Genomic DNA, 8,653 nt, shown 5'->3' on the forward strand with positions numbered 1-8,653 from the left:
ACACACACACACACACACACACACACACACACACACACACACACACACACACACACACACACACACAACAAATGCATAGTGGGTTTCAGTGGGTGCCAGAGAGATGCTGAGGGTGTTATAACAGCAGTGAGTCATCAGCAGAACTGGGAACCGAATGCAGCGTGTCCCTGTGGCTGTGATAGACAAAGCACAGTAACAAGTACAGTTACAGTACTGCACACGGCGTAATGTACACTTCATGTACTGTATGTACAGCAGGTACTGGATACTGCACAATGCAGGTCAGGATCATAGTCTTCTATTTACAAGTAAACTGCACACTACAATCATCTGGTCACTTATCAAAAATAACAAACTAATTATTTGCTGACTCTTTGATTCGTGCATAGAGGATGTGGCGCTGCTAAACAATGTGTGTACTTATGGTTTTGGTTGCAGTATGAAAATGGTTTAGTCAGCTTTTATTACAGGAATCAATGATCAGCCACAAAAGATCATAAATACTTGTAATGTATATACCTGTATGTGCATATTTACTGTGTACTTTATACCAATCATAGTAAATGTGTAAAACACTTTTATTTAATTTTTTTTATATTATTCTGGTTTTACTAAGGGCGTTTACTGGTCCGCTTTCTAGTTTATAATGTGATTGGTGCTGTTTGTAGTAGGTTGTAACAATGCATTTCTCTTGCAGACTATGGTCTTTGATGTCTAAACATACATGTATCTGCAGCTCCACACCTTCAGCCTTCAGCTCCAGCCAAATCCATGGAGACGAGTTTCAGTCGCCATTCTTCTTGCAGCCACTTCAGTGGCCTCTATTGCAGATTTAGCAACTGACAGAGATCGGTTTTAGCATAAATACAGAAGTAGCTAAGCTGCTGGGATCCGTGGAGGTTGCAGTGACAGAGAGTCTGTTGCTTTGTTTTATAAACACACATGTTGTCATTTCTGTGAAGATGATACAAAAATTCATGGTGGTTCAACGATTCAGCTGGACCTCTTTTCTTTGTCCCGCTGTAATGGTCATGTTGTAGCGTTCAGCCTTTTGTAAGACTGTTTTCCTTGTTTTGGCTAAATCGGATGGAGACAATAGAAACTTATATAACAACTGATGAATTGTTTTGGAGAGTAAACTTAACTTGTCCCACGACGCAGACGCTTGGCTGCAGGAGCCAAGCTTCATTGTGAGAGACAGGTGCTCCATTCTGGCTGCAAGCTTATTCAACCCAGAATGTTCCCAGTACAAGAATATAATCCTCTGTGTGTGGGTGTGTGTGTGTGTGTGTGTGTGTGAGTGTTTGTCCAAGTGACCGTGTGTGTCTGTTTGTTCTCTCATTTCCCATTTCTCATATCTCATGTCTGTGGTTTCACAGACAGCAGGGCCCATCTCACGAGAGCCGAAGCATGACTCAGACCTGTGCAGACTTGTGGCTGGCGGTTGTGACTCAGAAAGGAAGCGAGAGGAGAGGAGAGGAGAGGAGAGGAGAGGAGAGGAGAGGAGAGGAGAGGAGAGGAGAGGAGAGGAGAGGAGAGGAGAGGAGAGGAGAGGAGAGGAGAGGAGAGGAGAGGAGAGGAGAGGAGAGGAGACCTTTGACCTTTAACAGGAACATTTTATTCACACAAAAATATTTACAGAAACAACCAAAAAACAATAGATAAATACAACAACAAATTCAGCAGTAATAATAAAACATATAAATTCACTTATTCAGTCAGAAATTCAGAACAACAAGGTCTTGAAACACTGAACACAACACTCCTTTATATCCCCAAACCAAAACAAAGCTCTCGAGGTCTGACACTAGTTTATAATAACCAAATTCGACCTTCACACGTGCCGCCACCAACTTCCTGAACAGGAGCTCAGCGTCGATACAACCAGTCCCTTTCACTTTATTTCTCCTCGTGAGCCAAATGCTCATCTTTGCCAGACCAATGAGAAAGTTGATCAAGCATGTGTGTCCTCCTGAGCCATGCAAAATGGACACCCCCCGCTCACCCTCCTATCAAAACGTGTCACATGTCTGTTTGTAGCCACGGCCCCATGCATAATCCTCCACTGCACATCTGCAGTACGCTTCTCTACAGGAGGCTTACACAGGGATCTCCAACTGCCCCTGGGGGAGGACCCTGGTGGCAACACACCCGACCACCTCGACTCTGGCACACCCTCTAGGGAGGGTTTGTTAAGTACTTTCATAGTCCCAAGGTAAAGATCTTTTCTTGGTGTTGATGCAAAGTCTGTTAGTTCTGGTGTCTTCAATGATAGCAGGACTCCATCCTCTTCTCCCTGCTCCTCCACAGCAGCTCGAATGGCCAACGAGGGGAAAGCAGGCCCCATCAAGGCCGGCTGGTCCCCAACTGATGTTACTCCTAAGGCTTCTCTGAAAGGCCCAGGAAGACCTGCCCTCACTTCCTCAATCAGTCTCTCTAAAAACCGCACTGACTTGATCCCAGTGTGGCGGGAGATTTCCAGCTCCCTGCTGATATTAATCCTGCCATCCTTGTCAGCCCAGCACTTATCAGCAGCCCGAACGCTAGCAGATGAAAAGCTTTTGCACTGCACCAAGGAGTGAAGAGGAGAGGTTCCTCCAAGACACTCCCATAAAAGCAGGAACAGTCCCTGTTCACTGCTAACACAGTGCTCCATGCACGCAGAACAGACTGATAAAAAGATGAGGTCCGTGAAATGTCCATGCTATTCAGATCTAGTAAAAACAGATGCTTGTCATACCCCAAGTTCATCACCCTGCGGAGAAGCACTGCCGCAGTTTCTGCCCACACCTGTGGCTTATGATAAAGCAGACGTTGGGCACTCTGTAGCCGGAAGTCCCCTTCTTCTTCTAGTCCCCCTTCTTCTAGGGGCAAATACAGCACAGCAGCGCAAGTCCAGTGAGTTCCACCCCAAAAAAAAGTTTAAAAGTCTCTTTTGAACCTCCCTCACCAAAGCGTCTGGAGGCTCAACCACAGTAAAACGATGCCAGAGAATAGAAGCAATGAGGTTATTTACCACCAGGACCCTCCCCCTATAAGACAGCTGGGGGCGGATCCAGGTCCATCTAGACAATCTGGCATCGACCTTCTCAATCAGCCCCTCCCAGTTCTTATCCCGAAAATCATCACTGCCCAAAAACACTCCCAGGCACTCCATCCCCTCCCTGCTCCACTGCAGCCCTGCTGGCAGCACCGGCTGATCTATATTTCTCCAGTCTCCAAGGAGGAGACCTTCACTTTTCGCCCAATTCACTTTAGCAGTTGAGACTCCCTCATAGAGAGCTAGTTTGTGCTGCAGAACAGCCACATCATTTTGCCCTCTTAGAAAAACTGAGATGTCATCGGCATACGCTGATACAGAAGCCTTCTGTGAAACCAACCCAGGGATACCAAGTTCCATTAGGCCTTGCCTAAGATGATGTAAAAGAGGCTCAATGGCCAAGGCATAGAGCAAGCCAGACATTGGGCATCCCTGCCTGATACCTCTCTGCACTGGGACTGGCTAACTGAATCCACCCCCCACTTTTAACAGTACAGAAGCTTCACAATAAAGTGTTCTAACCCAAGACGTGAAACGCTTCTCAAAACCAAAAGCACCCAGCACATTAAAAAGATATGAATGATCGACCCTATCAAACGCTTTTTTTGGTCAAGTGATAAAATCCCAACATTTAATTCCTCCACAGTGGAAAGATCAATGATATCCCGAAGCAAAAATAAATTGTCCATAATTGTGCGTTCCGGGATACAGTATGTTTGGCAACGGTGCACGACAGTGTCAATGTGTTTTTTCATTCGATTCGAAAAACATTTAGCAACTATCTTGTAATCCGTACAGAGTAATGACACTGGCCTCCAGTTCCTCAGTAACCCTGGCAACAGTGTCAGCACAGCCCTCGTAGAACTGCGTGGCAATACCCCAGAATCCAAGGAGCTCATGAACACCTGAAACATGTCCTTCCCCAGCACAGGCCAGAAGCACTTAAAAAACTCAGTAGGAAGTCCATCGATCCCGGCAGAACGATCACTGCTCAGCTGCTGCACTGCTGCACACATCTCCTCAAAGGAGATATCCAAATCCAGAGCAGCCGAAGATGCTTCCTCCAACTGGGGCAGCTCCTCCAGGATTTCCCTGACACAGTCTGGGTTACAGCCCTCCGCACTGAAAAGATCAGCGTAGAAGTCTATGGCTATGCTTCTCATCGCTGCAGGTTCCGCAGTTATAGTCTCCTCTGGTCGACTCAGGTGCATTATCACATTGCCCTCCCGAACTTTCCTCTCCATGTGGCATTGACAGGGGAGGCGAACCCTCCCCCTGGAGGGACGCCATGACCGCCTGCAAACAGTCGACTACTGCTTACACCCGATTCACAAACAAGCTAAAACAAGTTTAAATACCTTATCACGGAAGTAGGAACAATAGAAAAGTGTCCAGAAAGGTCCCGATCTCATTCACTCAACTCAACTCCACACGCTCCACACACTCCACACCTGTTCGAACACTCGCGCTCTCACCACGCTCCCAGCATGCACCGCAAAGGAGAGGAGAGGGAGAGGCAGCATCTCAACATGCACAGCACACACACACACACACACACACACACACACACACACACACACACACACGCTGCTGACACACAGGAGGGGCAGAAAATAGCACAACAGCGGCCTTCCACAACATCTGCTAATTATGAGGCAGAACGCAGGCCTGGGCCCAGCATCAGAGCGGTCCCAGCTGTGGTCCTGGGCTGGAGGATGGCACCAAACGGAGAAAACAGAGAGACAACGCTGGGTGAGAAGCAACTGTCAATACCAGACAAAGGGGCTCCACCAAGGAAACTGGTTTCCAGCGCGACAGGTGCATAGATCAGTCTGTCATAAACACATGGATTTATTTTATCCCTGCGCGCCGCGGAGAAACAACCGGCCCCAGCCTTCCCCGGGCATCGGCAGGAATCACAATATCCCCGACAGTGGCTGGTTTTGCCCACCTTCCACCAATCTTCACCCTCCTCTCCCTCGCTTTGCTCTTCGCTGTGCTCAGGGAAAAAAAAAGAGAAGCCAACTCATTTCCATACAAATGGAGTGAGAGCCTGCAGCAGAGAGACCCAGTGGAATTGCAAATATTTCATCTTTGCCTGGGAGCCTCTTGCTATTACTTCCCGACTATTATCCCCTCTCTTTCATTCTACCCTCTTTTTCTGCACCTTTCTTCTATTCTTCGCTCCCTTACCTTCTCACCTCAGCGGTCGTCGGTGTTGACCCGCTGCGCTGCCGCGTGCCGTTTTGCCTTCTACGCCCTCCACGGAACGGAAAAACATCCTCCGACACTTTTCGCGTGGCATCAAAGCCATTCATTCCTTCCGCCGGGAAATAACTTTACTACAAATCCACTCTCACTTTAAGCTTCTGTGCTCTTCGCATTGCCCTTCTGTTCCATCCTCCCTTTATTCCTTCCTTCCACTGTAACATCCCTCCATCCGTGCCTCCTTCGTAGCATCTGTCCAGTGCCCACATTCTTGCACACACATGGCGTCCAGCAGCTGCCAGGTCAGCAGAGGTGATGGTACACAGATTGTCTGGCGCTGGCCTGATACCCAGGCGAGCTGCCAGTGGTGGACACAGAGACAGCAGGGAGGTGCTGCAGAGGGTGGAGAACCGAACAAACTTTATGCGGCGCCGCGTGAGAGCCGCATTCTTTTACTGGCAGAGAGCTAGGAGACCCCGTGTGGAGAGGAGTCATGAAACATTAACCCACGTATGGACTGGAACCGCAGAACGGGGATCGGACTGCATGATGGGGTCTGTTCAATTAACATTCAAACTTAAATTTCACATTTTAGCCACTGTGGAGATGTTGACAGGGGGCAGCTGCATTCAGTATTGATTCTATCTATTAAACCGTCCATCAAAATGTCTTCTTACTGTCTGGTACTTTCCGCTTGTTCTGCATGTTATCCTCAGGAGGAAGGTCCTGGCCAGAGCGTGCATGCGTGTACAGGCAGAGGAGGCGAGGCTGCAGTGAATGTTCAGGAGGATGCAGGGCCTCTTCACTCAGAAACATCTACTTTTCCAACAAGAGAAAGCATCAAAATTGGATGAAAATATTAGTAATTTACAATAATGCGACGATCGATGCTGGCTTCTTTCTCACTTTTTCACTCCCGATCGCCCTGTGCACGCTCGCAGTAGAAAGGAGGAGTGGGTGGAGAACTTTTGTTGACGGGCCTCACCAGCAGCCTGTGCTATTACTGGGTCCACGCCCTGGAGGCTGGAGCTGCTCCAGACTGGGCCACAGACGCCGTGCGACAAACAGGCCGCTCATGAACAAAGCGGGCGCCTTGACGTGGCTGCGCGTCCATTGTGAGTCAACCCGCATACAGCGTGAGCTAATTATCACCACTGCCTGTCTGCGTGAGGCCGCGTGCAGGGGAGCAGGTACGCGCCCCGTCCATGCGTGTGTGCGTGTGTTGGTGTCAGAGTGTCAGACACGCCGTCGCTGCTCGGTGTCGGATCACCAGCGTCACACAATTCAAACAGGAAGAGAGTCGTCTCCCTCTTTATCTGCTCAGCGGCCGCACGCACGGCTTGTCACATTTTTCCTCCTCAGTCATTTTAGGTTTGGGAGTTCGTGGCAAGACTGTGTGGGCTGAGTAGTTTACTAATGTTTTTAACAACACTTGACACACAGGGTCAGTTGGTTAGGACATTTCTGGCACTGACGCAGTGAGGAGGAGTAAATATAAATCAGTGGAGTTCTCTCTCTCCTACATTTAAAGGCATTTTCTTCTTATAATAGCTTTGCAGATTGGATACAATGTTAAGACATGTAAAATGCCATGGAAACCAGAATATAAGAATAAAGTATAGGAGCAAATCATAATCTAACATGTTTGCTTAAGGTGACACAGATGTGCGTCAACTTTCAGCAACAGTTTTTTTTGGAGATGGAAAAATGAGCAGTTCCATTTCAAATACTGGGTCGGTTTCCATTTTTTTCTGTCTGATTCGTGCCATTGACTGGTTTGTGCTCCATAGCAACCGCCGCTGAAGCTTATGCTTATTGTCATATTTAGCGCCGTCCTCCGTGACAAAGTGATGGACCAAATGTGATGTCTCAGAAACGGAGCTGAAATCACTCGAGCAGATGTGCGCGGACCAGGAAGAAAATGAAATGCAAATAACGAGAACCAACAACCCGACGCTGCGGCATCGCGCCGGGCGACGCCGATGCTCCCAGATGAGGAGCTGAAGATTAAAACGCTGCTTTGATTCTAAAACAGTGGCACAGAGTGACACAGCGACTGTGTGCGGTCGCGATCGTCCTCATTTGGTGGATCACGTTGTCCATGGGGAGATGCGAAGCAGCGCCGACTAACTTCCTGTGATTGTAAAGGACAAACGATGAGGCCTTGTGTTTGTGTGTGGGCGGCACATCTGGCACTGGAAGCTAATAATCTGTGTGTGTGTGCATCTTTTCCTGTGAGCCCTTAGGGACGCGCATCTACCAGCTACTGTGCAGCTAACAGTTCTTATTTTCACTTTGTACGTATTAGTGTATTAGTACTTTCTGATGTATTTGCGAACGTTCCTACGCATTCGCATTTGTGCATATACGTTTGTTCCAAGTGTGCGTCTGGCATGTTGTGAAAGATGGAGGAGGTTCTGCTCCTCTGACACAGCCACTGTGTCATACAGACACATCCAGAGTAGAAGAAATCATTACGCCATGTTCTCTGTAATAAATTAGTGGGTTGAGGTAACCCAAGGCAAGGTAGTACAAGGTTAATAATGCGCTGTTATTCCCCACTGGCAGAAATAAACAATCTCCTCTGTTTATTTGCCTTTGCAACACTCCCACGAGAAGCCAGAAACAGCAGGACAGAGGCGTGGAAAGAGGGAAACGGAGGGAAAAAAGAGAGCGGGGATGAGAGTGAGAAAGATAGATGACAAATAGATGATGCTCCAGTCCCACTCTGACTCCCACCTACCCCTCCTGCCGTGTCCTTGGTTTCGCTGTGGAGAAAAATTAAAACAGGTCGACCCATGTTGTTGTTGTTTTCTTCCTCTCATCCCTTTTTCCTTCCTCCACACTGAGCCGTCTCTCTGTCTTCTTTTCACTCTCTTCCTCCCACTCTCCTGGTCATTGCACAGGTCAGGAGCGGAGTCACGACAGGCTCTGGGATGAACCCCCCACTAGCTGTCATTCATCACATCCCACAATTGACAGCTGCCTCTGCCCACTCACACTTTCACCTCTGCATTTCTCATGGGAGACAATGTGTTGCATGTGGCAGCGATATAGAAATATGTCTATTTGCTAAGGACTGCTGAAATAACTCCTAGTGGTATAGTCACCCGTAACACGTTGTCTTGGCGTATGAATAATATTCTGGCCTTTAGAGCGGATCTGTCAAAGGATCCATATGCAGCCGAGATGTAAGGTGCAAGCGAGAAAGCCTAATTTGAAGCACAGTCTATTTGTTTACACCATCTTCTATCTTCCATGTGCGCATGAGAACACAGCCAGGTAATTATATCTGATAGCCCAGATATTGTAGATCCAGACCGCACGCACATCTGCAGCCCACAGCATATGCAACTGGCTGGGTTTGTGTAAACATGCATGACTGTGTGGGTGCATTCAAAAGGA

This window comes from Betta splendens, chromosome 4 (assembly GCF_900634795.4).
Source record: "Betta splendens chromosome 4, fBetSpl5.4, whole genome shotgun sequence".
Classification (NCBI taxonomy): Eukaryota; Metazoa; Chordata; class Actinopteri; order Anabantiformes; family Osphronemidae; genus Betta; species Betta splendens.